The 19,370-nt window shown below is 41.7% G+C and overlaps 1 long non-coding RNA gene across 1 annotated transcript in view; it reads right to left on the reverse strand.

Annotated features, from left to right (window-relative positions):
• Positions 1 to 18,777: 18,777 nt before the first annotated feature.
• Positions 18,778 to 19,370, reverse strand: part of LOC135177840 (uncharacterized) — a 67,577-nt gene continuing 66,984 nt past the window's right edge. Inside the window, exon 3 of the long non-coding RNA XR_010303189.1 lies at positions 18,778 to 19,369. This is a non-coding gene — a long non-coding RNA (uncharacterized LOC135177840). The remainder of the gene's footprint in view (position 19,370) is intronic.

Here is a 19,370-nt window from a genome sequence, read left to right on the forward strand (position 1 = left end):
ACAGCATTCATTTCTTTTTGTTGTACTAGAGCCAAATTAGAATATTGTTTAAAGATAAGGGGCAGTATAATCCCACTTGTGTGACCTACTTATGATATTTAATACTTCCAGTCTTCAGCAAGAATGATTTAGAGGCAGGGTAAAATTCAACTCACAGCAATACAAAATTTAAGCAATTCCATTTATATGAAACAAGACTCATTCCACTACTACTCTAAAATAACTGAAGTCAGTTGGTGACCTACACCAAAACCTTTACAATGTTTCTCCTTTATCCAAATGTGAAAATGAAATCCAGGACAATACACTGAATTCTCTGCCCCAAGTAGGACTCCATCTGAATAGTATTCATATACTGGGTTGCACTAAAGGATCAAGCCTAACTTATATCACTATAACTTAATTGAAATTTGATTGTCATGACTGTGGCAGTTTTGGAAACAAAACTCACACACAATCCTCCAAAACTGTAACACGCTGGGTTTTACTTTGATATCATGGCCTGGAACACTTCTACCCCTCAACCAGCCCCCCAAATAGGAATAATTTGCCTTACTCTATCTCAGACACTTGCTCTTTAAGAACTATCAGAAACATGTTATGCACGAGTGTCTTAAATAGTCCTTAAGCAGAAGTTCAAGACAATAAAAATCAGAAGCAATTTAGTCCTAGCATTCTCTCCCTGAATTTCTTGTTTGTGATCATAGACATATTTGTTATGTTTTCTACTAAGGTCACTTCAGGTCAAAAACCATTACACCAGCATATGGCAACGAAAGCTCAGAAAGCATTTCAAAATAAGCAGGTCTTAAGGCTATGAGAAGTTGAAATAAATTTATCCACTCTTTGAAATGCATTGTGTAAGCTTGTTCCTCTTCTACTAGGGAGATTTGTATTATCCCTTCATAAAGTACAGATTGTGATATTGAGAAAGAACATCCTGGGCTGAAAAGGTCTTCTCCTTTCACAACCTATGTCTTACTCCCAACGGGACAGCAAGATAACACAGCCAAGACGAAACAAGCTTGCTCTTGCTTAGAGCACATCTCAATGCAACCAAAGCCAAAATGTTTAGAGTTTGTCATATTTAGATGACAAAAACAAATGTTTAGAGATTGTCATCTCTCAAACCACAAATACTATGTGCAGATAAAGAAGAGTAGATATTTTAAACACAAAATGCTAAGACATCCTCTATCTCCCTAGAAACAGCTTGACCAATGCACTGCAACTGAATGCCACAAAGAATGCATACTGGACTGCTACTGTCCCCTTGGTACAAAGAGTGTGAACTTCACTAAGGAATGAGAAATTGATTGCTTTTCAAATACCAGGAGGAAACTTCCTGTGCCCTCTCATGAACACATCGATATGCAAAAACTATTTATTTTTACCCCGATTAGCATAAATTCATTAAAACAACTGAGGAATAAAATAAACCTTCACAAGGATCACCTTTTGAAGACCTTGGTTCGAGCACAGACTAGTAATATTTCCAATGAGAATTCCATTTGTCAGCTAACACTACAGCAATACAAGTTAAGAAACCATGCAGACCAGCAATGGGATAAAGAATCAATACACGTTTCTCATTAGAAGTATTTGTTTCTTAAAATTCTACCAAAGTCAGGTGCTTGAGGAATAGCTATTACAAAGTCAAACACCATGATATTACTTTAAAGTCCTTTGCTAGACTAATGTATGAAGGCAAAGCACAGTAGAATGAATAAATGCGGAAGTATTACCTGGTGCTTTCACTGAATGCTTGGCCAAATAAAAGCAGCCAATTGCATATCATAGAATCAACCAGATAGACCTCCAAGATCAGCCAGTCCAACCTAGCACCCAGTCCTGTCTAATCAACTAGTGCCTCACTAAGTGCCTCATCCAGGCTTTGCTTGAACACTTCCAGGGATGGTGACTCCACCACCTCCCTGGGCAGCCCATTCCAATGCCAATCACTCTCTCTGGCAACAACTTCCTCCTCACATCCAGTCTAAACCTGCCCTGGCACATCTTGAGGCTATGTCTCCTTGTTCTGTTGCTGGTTGCCTGGGAGAAGAGACCAACCTCCACCCAGCTACAACCTCCCTTCAGGTAGTTGTAGACAGCAATGAGGTCACCCCTGAGCCTCCTCTTCTCCAGGCTAAACAACCCCAGCTCCCTCAGCCTCTCCTCACAGGGCTGTGTTCCAGGCCCCTCACCAGCTTCATTACCCTTCTCTGGACACATTCCAGCACCTCAACATCTCTCCTGAATTAAGGAGCCCAGAACTGGGCACATATCCCATAGGTAAAAGTAAAGGAGGAAGTACTCCCTCCATAGGTGGATGACATTATTCAGGGTTGCCATATATTATCCTGGGCACTGTATTTGGAAGCAAAATCATTTTACAGCACACATTGGAGGGAAAAAAAGCATCAAGATTTCTTTAAATTTTCCCAGATTAAAAACCAAAACATCAACAAGCATATCCACCAACAGATTTTACTGCCAGCTGCTGAGGACTGAAATATCTAGGATTAGGGGAAAATTTATGACAGACCAACCAAGAGAATGATAAGAAAGTCAAGATGATTTCAGTCCCTGGAAATAAGATTTCTGGGCACACTACCAGCATGATTTTTGGGAGCCACTGGAATGAATTTGTAAAGACTAAGTCACACTGGAACAATCTGGTTGGCTTTTGTGATGAAATGATGGAATTTGTATAGATGGAAAGAGCAGCAAACATGATTTACCCTGTGTTCAGCAGAATATTCAACAACTTTCTCTCACAGTATTGCTGTGTTTAAGTTGGGATGTTTTGGTCTGCCTGGATAGACAGCCCAAGACAGAAAAAACCTGGTTGGACAATCAATTAGGTTCAGAGGGTTGTGATTAGTGGCTCATGCTGTACCTGGATGCTAATAAAAGAGTAGTACCAAAGGCATCCATAGTAAGATTTTTTTCCTGTTTAATATCTTTTACAACATAAGCTGAGGAAGGACTTATGGCAAGAAGATGGCACCCTCCTGCAGTTTGATGATGACACCTTTGGGGGGAAAATAAAATCAACTAGGTAAATATTCTCAACAGATTTGGAAAGCACAGTTTGTCCTCCCTTTTCTTTCTACATCATGAATAAACTTTCTGGTTTATGGAAGAATTACAATTCCAAGACATCTTCTTTACCTTTCTTACTAAGTTTCTTTTGTTGCTGCTTCTCCTGTAATTCCTGTCCTTCCCTAATGCATATTTCACTTAAAGAATTTCAGTTAAGAAATTAGCAGTATTTCAGTCAAGATACCTTAAAGAAAATACTCAATTTGGTGAATTACTTACTGAAAACTACAAAATAAACTTCCTCCAAAGTCTGAAATTCTGTTACAACTATTTCTCCTCAAAGGTTAATACATAAATTGGACATCTTGTGTCAAAACACATTTTATTTATTGGCCATAATTAGCTCAAACTTACAAGGAATTGAAAAACTAAAATATACCAGCAGCACTTTTCTGAAGTTTTGAAATAGAGAACACAACAGGAGTGAACAAGGGAGTCTGTACCCAGGTGGGGGTTGGTCTTTTCTCCCAGGCAATCAGCAACAGAACAAGGGGACACAGTCTCAAGTTGTACTGGGGGAGGTCTAGGCTGGATGTTAAGAGGAAGTTCTTCCCAGAGAGTGATTTGCCATTGGCATGGGCTGCCCAGGGAGGTGGTGGAGTCACCATCTGTGAAAGTGTTCAAGCAAAGACTGGATGAAGCACTTAGTGCCATGGTCTAGTTGACTGGGTAGGGTTGGGTGATAGGTTGGACTGGATGATCTTGGTGGTCCCTTCCAAACTGGTTGATTCTATGATTATTGCTCTACTCAGAGATAGGAACCAAAACCAAGACAGATTTTTACCTGGAATGATATTTCACATTAAAAATCTGAGTCTTTATTCAACCTTGGCATGTAACTTTCTGGTAGACAACATGCCATGTCCAGATATATATGCATATATAGGGACAAACACGTGAAAGAACTCGTAACTTAGCATCAAGAACGAAACCAGAGACTGCATTCGACAGTCTCCCAATTAAAGACAAGCCTTCACTTGTCAGACTGAAGACACTCATGTAAGTACATGAAAAATGGCAACCACAACATCATGTTGCTCTGCATCCAACCTATTTTATATAGTAGTTGCTGAAAACTATCTGGTGCCTGTTCAAGACATGAAAACGCAAGGTTTTACACACTTCTACTTTGGTTATATACAAAGATAACTTCCCCCAGATAACAAGTGCAAATATACACCTAACAAGAACCTACCACTTGAGTTCTTAACTAATAAGCCAGAACCTCTTTCAGCCTATTTGGATACGTCATAAGACACTTACAGGACTAAACTGAAGCCTGCATTCTGCCAGGAATCATGGACACAAAAGCCGACTGTAGCAACGCTCTGGTTATCAAGCCTGCACCCTGTAATTCAGCCCATTTTATGAACATAATAGCAACACCCTGTTGCTTTATCAGATATGGCAGTTCTCCAGACAATGCCTTTCCTACCTCCAGCTGCTGTGTTGAAAGAATTTGTTGTTGCCTAAAACTGGGATCTAAAGTTCTGCTTCAAGAAACAAAACTGAAGAGGACACATATAGGTGAGAACGACATTATTGAGAGAGGACATCCAGGAATACTAATTTCATCATATTCCAGGGCAATATCCACTTCCAAAGAAGTGTATTCAAAACAAGAAACTGGTTATTACTGGATGGACACCTTAAAATATAAAACTTGAGCTCAAGAACCAAATCTGCTCATCTAGAATTTCATTATCTTCCTTTAAGCAATGCTGAAGATGACAACACAAAATCTACTTTAAATTACCACTGCTGGTTTCAAATTTTCTTCATGCCTACTCAAATCACTTCTCTTAAAGCCTCTCCGTGGGTTGAGCAAAGTTTTCAGACATGTTTTATTTAAACCGTAAACAAGTGCATGTACAGCCTGCAAGATGGAGTCTGCCTAGGATAACATCTTCTGCTGTAATATCTGCTCTAGGGTCTGTGGTCCCTACTCTATCACTTGGAGGAACGCTCATTGAGTGCTTAAGCACCATTAAGGCATGTGACAGATTGAAGCTTGGTGAGATAGGTTAATGTTCGTTGATGTAGAGGGATTGCACGCAGACACCAGTCACAAAATCAAAGGCTGTTTGGTTTGCACAGAGAACAGCAATGTTCACCCCCAGGGTGACCACCCAGAGCAGATGGAAGGATCTTGTGGTGGAAGGTCCAAATTATGCCTAGAACACATATCCATCACATGTCGTAAACACCTCTCTGAATATCCATTTTGTTCCCTCCTTTCCGCTGCATCTTCCCAAGTGGAAGAAGCCGGAAAGCAGACAAAAGCTTTGGCACCTCTCAGTCTATCCCAGACTCCATATTTGGCCTTGTTTTTCAGCTTGCTTTGTTTTGTGATAAACACAGGTCAAGATCCTAGGCCTGTGCATCTGCCTTTTCTGGAGAAATAACTCAGCATTGGTTCTAGGGCTGGTTTTACCTGTTGCTGTTGCTCAAAAACGCACGGCAAAATGCTTAAACCCCTAACAAACTGCTTATTTGCTGCTACTGCTTCTGTTTTGCTTGCTACCCGTTTGCCTTACTGCCTCTGTGTGCCGCCACACTTTGCATTGCACCTAAGTGAGGGCTTGGTTATGTCTGGCAGCCTGACCCTGCCTGATCGAGTCCGAAGATAGGTAACGACCCAGCAATGACCTAGCAATGAGTTCCCACATTTGGACTTGCCAGCCGCTGCTCCAGCCCACCTTGCCAGCCCAAGGGTCAACTCCTTGCTATACATAGCACTCAATTGGACTGCTCCAGCCTGCAAACCCAGACCCTGCTTTGCCCAGGTAGCTGCTGACCACCCAATGACTTCCTGAGAGCCATGGAAGACCTCTCTCATGTCCGTGGGCCTTCTCAGATGGCGTGTTCAGGTTGGACTGAACAAGCAGTCAAGCCCCATCACATCATTACCACCTGAAAACCACCACCTGGCTTTCACTACATATATTTTCCTGCTTATGCTTTGGGAGCACAAATATTGAGACTTGACCAGTGAGTACCCTAACTCTCTTTACTCAACTTTGTAAAGGTTTATCCTTGACATTTCTGTGGCAGTTTGTGCTGCCAGGCTCTCTAGTTAGAAACCTTTCTAAAGATTTTTCCTACATCATTTAATTTGACTGTATAGATACATTCTGCAAAGCAGAATCTACACTGAAAGTGTAGACAAAGTGATTCAATCCTTTTCCTAAGATAACATCTGTAGGTAGGTTGATGTAAGAAGCAGCAAATGTAGAAAGAGAAAACAACCACAGTTTTTTGTTAAGTACTTCTGACAATATTTGAGGAACATTGGAAAGTCACAGAGCATTAGAGGTTGGAAGGGGCCTCCAGAGATCACGGAGTCCAACCCCTTTGCCAAAGCAGGATCACCTGAGGTAGTCTGCACAGGAATGAATCCAAATGGATTTTCAAAGTCTCCAGAGAAGGACACTCCATAACCTATTTGGGCAGCCTGTTGCAATGCTGTCACTCACAGTAAAAAAGTTTCTCCTCATGTTGAGGTGAAACCTTCTATGTTCAAGTTTGTACCTATTGCTCCTTGACTTATTTCTGCAGAACACCAACAAGTCTGTTCCTGAACAAGAAAGTACACATTTCATTTATGTAGAAAATAGATGGATAAGCTTCTCTTACTGCAAATTCTTTGAGGAGACTATTAAGAAACTACACTGCAGGTTGTGCCTGTTGCACTTCAAAAAACACCACATCTTGCACAGAAATTCTGGCCAACATTCAACATCACGAAGTATCAAAAGGAAAGGAACTGCACTTAGATATGCAGGCAGCAGTAATAAGTTTAACTGAGATATCACTAAAGAACGGTAGTGCTAGTTTAATATTTTCACACAACTGGAATGGAATTCTGATAAATTACACATTTAATCTCATTACATGATTCAGTATTCTGCTATTTTACATTAAGAGAGCCATTATCCCAGTAATTGCTAAGCCGCATCAGGTGACTTGTGCCTTTTTAACAACTTACCTAAGGGACTTCTTTTCATACATTATAAATAGTTTTATTGAATAGGATGTAAGATTGCAAAGGAATTTTTAGTCTAAGATCTGTAAGTTAGGAAAGGACATTTAAACTTGGTTGTGCATACCAACAAACTTAGAAAACTGTGTTAGTTGGAAGCTAGCTAAAATGTTTTGGTGAGAAGAATTAGATTACAGGCTATGAAAAGGAAACAATGGTGATATCTGCTTCACTCATAGGCTTGCTGAGATGTATAAGAACAAGAACATAAATATGGAAGACAGAGTTGCTCTCTGTCTCTCTGGAACAGCCCTTCTCTCTCTAATCTAACCTGCCATCTGTGTGACCAATCCATCTGCTTCCTAACCCCCCTGGCCGACCCTCCAAGCTACCTTGAGCATAAGCCAAAGTCTTGGGTAAGGTATAGGGGTGAGAGGAAGGTGGAAGGGTGGCTGAGAGCCCCTCCTGGGGACTCAGGTTTCTGGGAGGGCTGTTGTGTTTCTGTATTACTTCTTAACTTGTATATTTCTGTCTATATTGTATATATCTGCTTGTATATTGTGTTAAGCTGTAAATACAAAGCTTCATTCAATTTCCAGAGCCCCTGAGTCTAGACCAGGTGATTTTCCCAAGTGTGGGCAGGCAGGTAACACCCAAACCATCACAAAAGGGGGGGGGGGGGGGAACTGCACATTAAAATCATTGAAAACTCTTACTGAAAGAAAAAATAACCCTGGAGTATTACCAAGTCTTTGATCAGTTATGTTTTTTTCCTAAACAGACTCATGATAACTGTATGTATATACTCATCTTGTCACCATAATAAAAGGTCACTATAATAAAAGAGCATATGTTAAAGCATTTAGAGCCACACACGTTATTAATACATGTAAACTCTGATCATTTTGTTGCGCTCTCTGTTACAGTAATATTGATCACTGGGAGTCTATAAGCTCTTTCTCTCAGCTAAAATTGGTCTCACATGATAAATTCATGTCTCGTGTAAGTTCTTTTAGTGTATTCTTTTAGATGCTGCACAGATGCAAATTGTCTGCGTTACAGACCCAAGTGTAAAGTCTACTAACAACCAAGCTATGCCAAAAAATGTGGAGAGAGGAAACAGAGAAGCCTGACCTCAGAAAAAGAGTATTTCTGTGCCCCAGATCTTTCTCATGCTGCAGAGAGAAGATATACATGGACAGCCAAAAAAACTATTTCAGACTCAAGATGCAAAATTTCTTTGACAAATTTCATTTTTTTCTAATTAATTGTGGTTTGCATAATATTAGGTCAGTGTAACATAATAACTGCTACAAATTGCTAGTGCCTTGGAGACCACTGCTAAGAAAGTTCAGCTGGGAACGTATTTTATTGCCAAATACATATTACTGTGTTTGAAACTGCTGCTGCTCTTACATTCTGCTAAAGAAAAACTTCCTGCTTCGTTCTGCCAAGAAACAAAGGCCAGCATCATGTGAAAAACTATTAGAAAATACCATGAGGCAAAGCATACACCTGCCAGAGAAATAAGATCAGAACATGCAGAGTTACATCACTCAGCAACACAAGTAGGAAACACAGTGGGCAGAATGAAACCTACCAGACTGCAAAACAGTGAGAGGATTTGGAGAGGCAGTTACCAAATTTTGGAAAAGAGTTTCTCTGGCAAGTTATTAGCAGAGAGAGATAGCCCACATCTAAAGTTTCTAGTCAAGAAAGACTCTAGACCCATGTAGTAATAAGACCATAGAATCAGTCAGGGTTGTAAGGGACCACAAGGATCATCTAGTTACAACCCCTCTGCCAGGCCCAGGGACACCCTACCCTAGAGCAGGCTGGCCACAGCCTCATCCATCCTTGCCTTAAACACTTCCAGAGATGGGGCCTCAACCACCTCCCTGGGCAACCCATTCCAGGCTCTCACCACTCTCCTGGTGAAGAACTTCCTCCTCACGTGCAGCCTGAACCTACCCACCTCCAGCTTTGCTCCATTCCCCCTAGACCTGTCACTCCCTGCTATCCCAAAAAGTCCTTCCCCAGCTTCTGCGTAGGTCCCCTTCAGATACTGGAAGGCCACGAGAAGGTCACCTAGGAACCCTCCTCTTCTCCAAACTGAACAGACCCAACTCTTTCAGTCTGTCCTCATAGCAGAGGTGTTCCAGCTCTCTGAGCATCCTCCTGGCCTTTCTCTGGACATGCTCCAGCATCTCCACATCCTTTTTGTAATGTGGGCCCCAGAACTGGATGCAGCACTCCATGCGGGGTCTCAGCTGTGTGGAGTAGAGGGAGAGAATCACCTCCCTCCACCTGCTGGCCACACCTTTCCTGATACAGCCCAGGATCTGGTTGCCCCTCCAGGCTGCAAGTGCACACTGCTGGCTCATGTTGAGCTTCTCATCCACCAGCACCCCCAAGTCCCTATCCTCAGGGCTGCTCTCCAGCCAGTCACTGCCCAGCCTGTATTTGTGCTTGAGATTGCCCTGACCCAGATGCAGGTAACTGCAATTGGTGTTGCTGAATCTCATGAGATTGGCTTGTGCCCACCTCTCCAGCCTGTCCAGGTCCCTCTGGAAGGCATCCCTGCCCTCCACAGTGTCTGCTGCACCACACAGCTTGCTGTCGTCAGCAATCTTGCTGAGGGTGCACTCAATGCCTCTGTCCAAGGCACTGACAAAGATGTTGAACAAGACTGGTCCCAGGACTCCTTGGTATTCAATTAATATACTCAAGCCTACAGAAATCCATGCAAGTTTGATAGAGTCAAAAATCCATACTGACTTATATCAATAAATATCTAGCTTATGTTCTTTCCTTTACTACTACTTTAGCTACTACTCCAGATTGCATATGAGATAGTCAGTAGAGCAGTCCTTTTCAGTGACAGATAATCCATTCAAGTGTCTTTCAACACCTGACCTTAGCAGGAATGTCAGTCAAATCTTGAATCCTGCTGTCTGAGACATTTACTGTTAGAAACAGGTGTAATTATTCATACCTAATATTCACTAACAGGTTAAATCACATTTAATTTACATTCTCTATTCAAGAGCAGGAGAAGCTACAGTTTTAGCTTCACTAGTAAGTTTTGTCATACATGAGAGCCATCTAGACTAGGATATATCCTTCTCAAACATGGGAAACTCTCAGTTGCATAGTGAACACGCATAGGTCAGCCAAAATCCATTCAACTCTTTTAAACAGTCATGACACCATGAGTGGGCAGCATCCTAATTCACACCTCTGACTTTTGTAACAGGTAACACTACACTGGTTTGTGGTTGCTTGGGGGTTTTGTTGGAGTTTGTTGTTGTTTTGTTGGCTGCTTGGAGATTTTTTTGTTTAATTCAGTTGTTTTTTGTTGCTGGTTGGTTTGTTTGGCTTCTTTCTTTTTTAAACATCTCCTGGAAGAGTAGGTCCCTGTGACAGTTTGGGTGTTACCCAGCCCCCTACACTTAAGAAATCACCCAGACTAGACTCAGCCAAGCTGTAAATTAAAGAATGAAGCTTTGTATTTACAGCTCAGCACAATATACAGGCAGGTATTTGCAATATATACAGCTACACACAGAAATATACAAGTTAAAAAGGTAATACAGAAACACAACAGCCCTCCCAGAAATCTGAGTCTCCAGGAGGGGCTCCCAACCACCTTTCCACCTCTTTTCCACCCCTCTACTTTTTCCCAGACTTTGCCTTACGTTAAAGATGAGTTTGGAGAATCAGCCAGGGAGGTTAGAAAGGAGAAGGGTTAGACAGCAGGTTAGGGAAAAAAGTACAGGCAGCCAGAAACACACAGTAACTGTGTCATCTATGTTTGTGTTCTTGTTCTTATACATTTCAGCAAGTCTATGAGTGAAGTAGACACCACCATTGTTTTCCTTTTCACAGCCTCTAATTCCTCTCACTGAAATATTCCATCTAGGCTCAAACTAGCACGATCCCATGTTACAGTTTTGTCCAGCAGACAAATGACCACAACGTGTGAAATTGTGAAATGAAATGTTAAAACATAAGTTCCTGAGCTATATCTAACACACAAAAGATATTGAAAAGAGTTATAATAATTTAGGCAACAAATCCTCAGAGTGGGGGAAACTGAATAACACTGAAACACACCACAACCCCCACATTTGAGTTTTGTGAAATAAAGGATCAGGAGATGAAAAAAAGGCATTAAGAAGCCATATTTATGAAACATGGAAGAATTTTGTCCCCCTTAATAACTTCAGCCTAAATGTTAAGCAGGCACATATCAGTGCCAGTTTCTATTATCTGGGCAAAAAAAAAGTCAATGACTTCACTTCAGTGGAATATTAATCTGGTTAGCTAGAAGGAAAACAGCAAAAAAAGAGAATTAAAAGAATGCTTTTTGTTTATGAAGCCTAAGGCTGTGCATGAAGTATATCGCAGAACTGATTATCTTCAAAACATTGTCTTAGATTTACATTTCCATCTTACTTCTGACTAGATTTGTTCTTTGGAATACTAATTATTTTACTCACACTTGCTTGTCCTCCCACCCTGCCTTTATTTCCAGAAACTGAACACAAATTAAAAAGAAAAATAATGGGGAAAGAGATAGTAATGTAAAATATTAAATAAGATTAAAATGATCATTTGATGACAGTGCATTAGAATAACTGTGTTATTCATAAATACTGTTTTCCACACAGTTCTTCCCCTTGAGGGATAGCTGGTAAGATAAAACCTGCTCAAGAGCACCGTGATCAAATAAAGTACAGTGAGCTTACAGGCAAAGAAATGCCCCTACAACAGGCAAGGAAATGCCCCTACAACAGGCAAGGAAATGCCCCTACAACAGGCAAGGAAATGCCCCTACAACAGGCAAGGAAATGCCCCTACAACAGGCAAGGAAATGCCCCTACAACAGGCAAGGAAATGTGGGGTTGTTTAGTCTGGAGAAGATAATGCGAGAGGACTTCATTGCTCTCTACAACTACCTAAAAGGAGGTTGTAGTGAGGCTGGAGCTGGTCTCTTCTCCCCAGTTACTAATGACAGGAGAAAATAGCCTCAAGTTGCATCAGGAGAAGTTTAGGTTGGATGTTAGGAAGAAGTTCTTTACTGAGCTGGGTGGTCAGATACTGGAACAGGCTACCCAGGGAGGTGGTGAAGTTGTCATCCCTGGAGGTGTTTAAAAAGAGTGGATGTGGCACTTGAGGCTGTGGTCTAATGATCAGGAATGACGGAATGGAGGTTGCATTGGATGATCCTGGTGTTCCTTTCCAACCATAGCAGTCAGATGTTGTGCTGAGGGATTTGGTTTAGTCAAGGACTTGTCAGTGTGAAACTAATGATTGGACTCAATGATCTTCAAGGTTTTTTCCAGTCTAAGATATTCTGTGATTTCAGGTGCTCCTGTAACACACTGTCTTCTAACTTTGACCATGACCTTTGCTTCAGCCTATCAATGCAACTGCTTTTCCAAGGACTATCTCGTAAGATTTTATTTTAAACCTAGATTATGACCCTCTCACATTATTGTGCTAGTTTGAAGCTAGTTAGAATGTTTTGGTGAGAACAACTTCATCAGAGGCTGTGAAAGGGAAACAGTGGTGGTGTCTACTTCATTCATAGGCTTGCTGAGAGTTATAAAGAGCAAGAATCCAAACACAAATAAGGGAGTCGCTCTCTGTCCAGGCTCTGAGCTGCATTTTTCTCTCTAACCTAACCTGATTAATCCATCTGCATCTTAACACCCCTGGCTGACGCTCCATTCTTCCTTGGCCACAAGGCAACATCTAGGGTAAGGCAGAGAGAGAGGGATGGGAGAAGGTGGAAGGGCAGTTGGGAGCCCCTCCTGGGGACTCAGGTTTCTAGGAGGGCTGATGTGTTTCCATATTACCTTTTAACTTGTGTATTTCTGCATATAGCTGTATGTATACTTACAATTGTGAATATCTGCTTGTATATTGTGTTAAGCTGTAAATATTAAAGCTTCCTTCAGTTTCCCGAGCTGAGTCTAGTCTGGGTGATATCTCAAGTGGGAGGGGGGGGAAGGGGGTAATACCCAAACCATCACAATTGTTCACAAAGCATCTGGTTCAACAAGTTCTGATGTCTTCTGGGACTGTCAAGGTGCTATAGTACTACAGAGCAATACAACATGCTTTTTTGATGTGTGTAGTGGATAGTCACTGCATCTCACAGTCACTGCATCTGGCTAACAGTGTGAAGAGGAAAGCAAAAAAACAGAAGACAGTAGAGGCATTTAGCTTAAGAAAAATATGGATGCCTTGATAAGTCTCACAAATCAAGGTTTAATTGTGAGAAGACATCATCTCATTGCTGTCTACAACTACCTGAAGGGAGGTTGTAGCCAGGTGGGGGTTGGTCTCTTCTCCCAGGCAACCAGCAATAGAACAAGGGGACACAGTCTCAAGTTGTGGCAGGAGCGGTCTAGGCTGGATGTTGGGAGGAAGTTCTTCACAGAGAGAGGGATTGGCATTGGAATGGGTTGCCCAGGGAGGTGGTGGGGTCACTGTTCCTGGAGGTGTTGAAGAAAAGTCCCGATGAGGCACCTAGTGCCATGGTCTAGTTGATGGACAGGGCTGGGTGCTAGGTTGGAGTGGATGATCTTGGAGGTCTCTTCCAACCTGGTTGATTCTATGATTCTAACAAAATACATTTGCTTCTGTTGTAGTGGTTTAGAGCTAACTTGCCACCCAACTCTTAAATTAAAAAGAAGAAACAGGAATTTTCAGGATATTTTTTAGTAGACAGCAAATTAAAATAGAGGGTTGATTATAGAATAAAAACAGATCAGCCTATGCAGTTTCATTTGTGTGCTGGACTATTATGTATTTGTTGCACTAACTGTTCTTTGCCCCGTCGCTTCCTGCCACCTCCTGCTCTTTCCCCCACGCTGGTTGATCATGCATGACTACACCAATCTCAGATGAGTAGATAACAGTGGGGCCTGGGTTTTCTCTCTGGAAGGGGAGAAGAACGTTCAGAATTTGGAGCAGTTGTGTAATTTTACAGAAGAAACAATACCACACAAGAAAAAGAATCCTATTGCAAAATTCACTTCTATTAATGCTGCATGAAAATTCTACTAACTTTGCCTGCCAGGTTATGAACTTTCCAAGTTATTTTCACACCTCTTCAATAGTTGCATAAATTCAGAATGTATTTGATTTTTATTAAGTGTTGTAACCAAAACTGCTTCTGTGGTATTGATATTACATATGAGGCTACAATTTCAAAAGCATTCCACATATGGGGTACATTGATCTAATTAATAACCTTGCTTCCACTTTCAAACAGGCTTGAGCCTTGCTGGGATATTTTGGTGAGAAGAATTAGATTATAAACTGTGAAAAGGAAACGATGGTGACGTCTGCTTCACTCATAGGCTTGCTGAGATGTATGAAATCAAGAACACAAACACAGATAAGGGAGTTTGCTCTCTGGCTTTTTGGGGCTGCACTGCTCTCTAACCTGCCATCTGCCTGACTAATCCACCTGCTTCCTAACCCTCCTCGACGACCCTCCAAACTACCTTGAGCTTAAGACAGTCTTGGGTAAGGCAGAGGGGTGGGAAGGTGAAAGGGCAGTTGTGAGCCCCTCCTGGGGACTCAGGTTTCTGGGAGGGCTGTTGTGTTTCTGTATTACCTTTTAACTTGTATATTTCTGTATAGAGCTGTATATACTGGAAATATCTGCTTGTATATTGTGCTAAGCTCAAAATATAGCTTAGTTCAACTTCCAGTGGCTGAGTCCAGTCTGGGTGATTTTCTTAACTGTAAGGGGGCTAGCAAGACCCAAGCCATCACAGCAATCTTACATGTCTGATACTAATTTATTTTCTTCCATTAATTCCTTTCTGTCACAACACCTTTTTTTCCCCCATGTTTAGCTATACTTAACTGTACATAGTTGTATTTCTGTTAGTCTCCCTGATTAAATCAATGCATTATTTCAGCTGCATCAGTAAAACAAAACCAAGAAAATATTTTGTATTAGAGAAATATTTCATAGATATCCATAGATTAAGATTGTCTTCTAATTAAGTATAATTCAGACCAGAGTTAATTAAAAAAGTTGGTTTTCTATATTCACTAAGTGTCTCCATTTTCTGTAGATGCCACAGCAAACAAAACAACTTCAGTATTTAGGATTTCATTTCATGTTTATGACCAATATATCCAACAGTACCTTACTATCTAATATCCCATCTTAAATCACAGTAGTAGTTAATGCCTATATTTTTTTATTTTTAACTCATATTGATAGTTTGGAGAATAAAAGGACCAAAAGGGTCTCAAAATCACAGAAACTTTAAAAAGTAGAGTGGGTAAACTACACCAAGAGACCATATGGCAGCACAGATTAGTGCAAGAGTAGAACTCTGAACTTGTGATGCTACTGGTTTTGGTAGTACTCAGACTAAATGCCTAGCAGTGGTGCAATTCCCTACCACACTGCCAACTCTCCTTTTCCTTCGGAGTAGACCTCTGCAGCTTTTTGAGACAGAAACACCTTTCCTCTACAGTTCATAAAGTTAGTCAAGAAGAAAACAGGATGATAAAAGAAATACAACCTGTGTGAGTGAGTCAGAAGGGGAGACTGATTCATTTGTGTGAATTAGTTATTTAAAACATGGATGGTTCATGACTTACTAAACACTGCCTTCGATGGACCCTTCCCTCACTAGAATCCTAGAATCAACCAGGTTGGAAGAGACCTCAAAGATCATCCACTGCAACCTAGCACCCAGCCCTGTTCAATCAACTAGACCATGGCACTAAGTGCCTCATGCAGGCTTTTCTTCAACACCTCCAGGGGTGATGACTCCACCTCCCTGGGCAGCCCATTCCAATGCCAATCACTCTCTCTGGCAACAACTTCCTCCTAACATCCAGCCTAGACCTCTCCTGGCACAACTTGAGACTGTGTGCCCTTGTTCTGTTGATGGTTGCCTGGCAGAAGAAACCAACCCCCACCTGGCTACAACCTCCCTTCAGATAGTTGTAGACAGCAATGAGGTCACCCCTGAGCCTCCTCTTCTCCAGGCTGCACACCCCCAGTTTCCTCAACCTCTCCTCATCGGGCTGTATTCCAGGCCTCTCACCAGCCTTGTTGCCCTTCTCTGGACACATTCCAGAGAACTCTGTTACTACTCTCTTGCAGTAGCTCCATGTCCTGTCCTGTTTTCACCCTAGCAAGTGGTTATCTTCTCATCCTGAGATCCAGAAATCTTCTTCCCTTTACAGAAACGTGGACTCTACTACCTTTCTCTTCTATCCTCGCACTTCATTTAAGAGACAACCTTTTTCCCATGTGCTCTCTCACTGAGGCATGTCTAAACCTAGGTTTCTCAGGAAAAAGAAGAAAAGGAAAAGGGTAACCCATGGTGCTTTCACCAGACTTAGGCAACCCTCCAGCTACATAGGTAGCTTCCTGAGCCATCTGATGGAAACTACGTCAAGGCAGCAGAAGCCTTTGTTGGAATGCTCTGAAGAGTTGAAGAAAAGAGAAACTCCTCTCCTGACCCCTCCTCCTTCCCCAACTCCACCTCCAGTAAATTCAAGCATTTGATTTACATTAACACAAACCACCTAAGAGATAAAATGATTAGCTGACATTTACTTTGATTTTTGCAATGTTAAATCAGCTTCTCAGAGGAAGGTAGCAAAGAATGTGAAGAAAAAAGTAATTCCTACAAGGTAAGAAACTGGTTAATATGCAAGTAGCTATAAGAATATTTTTCTCCAATTAGTGACCCAAAGAGCACATCTGATAACATAAAAGTTCTCAAAACTTGCTCTTTTTCAGATTACCTGTCTAAACCAGCAGCATACTTCAATAATTTGAGTGAGAAGTACTGAGAAAGTAGCATGTGAAACAGCCAGCTACATGCAACTTTGATGTCTTCTCCTTTCTCTACTCTTGAATATTGCAGCCTGCTGAAGTGAAAATCATTTCTCCTCTGGCAGAGTTGCAAGCTTTCACCTGTAGAAAATGTACAGGTGAAGAGCTTTCTTCTTGGTTTTTTTTCCCTCTTTGGGGTTTTATTTTTCCCCAGGCTTTAAATCTGATGAGAACGGAAAGTCTACAGGCTTCTGCTTTGTAGAAGACAGAATCCTGCAGACATTTGATTAAGGTGATGCCTATTCTCCTGCAGATAAGTAAGATTGCTGTACAAACTAGACAGCTATGTCACTGAACACAATCCAGTAGCCCACATGGATCTCTCTTTCTGTTGACAACTTACTTAATACCCAAAATAGATTATTCCTTAGTTGCCTACATACTGCCTGTCTGTTTCATATCATATTACAGAATTTAGAAGCCAACTCTGAGGCCTTGCCCAGCAAAACTAAGAACATTGATTTAAGCAGTGAGAAGCCACAGTAAACACATGTTGGAAAAAAGTAGGGATTCATATTGCTTTTGATGGAATCTTCCTCAGCCCCAACCCTCAGAATTAGAAAAATATAAAACTCAAGGGAGGTTTGGGTTGTTTTTCTGTTGTTGTGAGTCTTTTGAGGGAAGAGGAAAGAAGAATCTTTAAGAGTTCAAGGTGAAAGAGTGTTCCCACCTAATGTAGACATTTTGGGCTTTATAGAATAGTAATTATCGTTCCTCAAACCCAGAATATGATACAGTTTAATGTCTGTGTAACTCTGAAGTGATTTGGGTTCTTCTTCCTTTACTAAAGAATTTGGTTTGTGTTTCAAACTCAGTCACATTTCTGAAGCATGAAGGCAAAGGGTCAATGGAACAAAAGCTTCAGGAATTAGAAGCAGAACAGCAAGAGGCTGTGGATTTGTGATAGCAGCCCTGAGGGGCTTGGGGATGCTGGTGGATGAGAAGCTCAACAGGAGACAGCAGTGTGCACTTGCAGCCCAGAAAGCCAACCAGATCCTGGGCTGCACCAGGAGAAGTTTGGCCAGCAGGGCAAGGGAGGTGATTCTCCCCCTCTGCTGTGCTCTGCTGAGATCCCACCTGGAGTACTGCACCCAGTTCTGGAGCCCCTATTACAAGAGGGATGTGGACATGCTGGAGCATGTCCAGGGAAGGGCCACTGGGATGATCAGAGGGCTGGAGCACCTCTGCTATGAGGACAGACTGAAAGAGTTGGGGCTGTTCAGTCTGGAAAAAGAGAAGACTCCCAGGTGACCTTCTTGTGGCCTTTCAGTATCTTAAAGGGCCCTACAGAAAAGCTGGGGAGGGACTTTTTAGCATATCGGGAAGTGACAGGTCTAGGGGGAACAAAGCAAAGCTGGAGGTGGGGAAATTCAGACTGGACATGAGGAGGAAGTTCTTCACCATGAGAGAGGCTGGAACGGATTGCCCAGGGAGGTGGTTGAGGCCCCATCCCTGAGCTGTTTCAGGCCAGGCTGGATGAGGCTCTGGCCAGCCTGATCTAGGGTAGGGTGTCCCTGGGCATGACAGGGAGGTTGGAACTAGATGATCCTTGTGGTCCCTTCCAACCTTAACCTATTCTATGATCAAACATAATTTGAGAGTGATATGGACAATTTTAATTTGCCAAAGGTGCAGAAATTGAAACCTGTTTTTAACTAACAAATTCTTTTACTACCAGATATTCATTTTAATACCGTATATGTAATACTACCCCCAGTAGAGCACTGAAATATGAGTGTCTTACCTTTAAAAAAAAAAAAAAAAAAAAAGGAAATTTCCATTGCTAACTGAAAAGTTTCAGTGACTTTTTGACAGGTTTTACTGAAAATCACAGCAAGCTTTGAGAGCATACAACTGTCCAGACTGAAGACAGCAGCAACAGGTATTTAGCAGACAAATGGCACATCCAGAAATTCCAGTCAAATGCACCAGACAAAAGAAAAATTTCTTTGGTGCAAGAAAAACATTCTAGCTGTTTTGACTCACAGAGTCATCACACAGCACTTCAACAGTAAGGATGAGAAAACTTGCACAAAAACACTTTCAGACACAAAGAGGAAAAACAAGAAAATGGAACAGGCACCACTTAAAGCTGTAGTGATCCCATGGTAAGCGCTCATGAAAACCAGCAAGGTGTTAGAGCATAGAGGAAGGGGGAAAAGGATGATTTTTAAATAAAGTACTTTTCAAGTGAGGTTTCACAGAATCACAGAATGTCAGGGGCTGGAAAGGACCTCAAAAGATCATCCAGGCCAACTCCCTGCCAGAGCAGGATCACATCCAGGCAGGTCTCAAATATTTCCAGGGATGGAGACTCCACAGTCCTGCTGGGCAGCCTGTTCCAGTGTTCCATCAGCCATTTGGCAGAGTGAAACTCTAAAGACGCCC

This window comes from Pogoniulus pusillus, chromosome 8 (genome assembly GCF_015220805.1).
Source record: "Pogoniulus pusillus isolate bPogPus1 chromosome 8, bPogPus1.pri, whole genome shotgun sequence".
NCBI lineage: Eukaryota > Metazoa > Chordata > Aves > Piciformes > Lybiidae > Pogoniulus > Pogoniulus pusillus.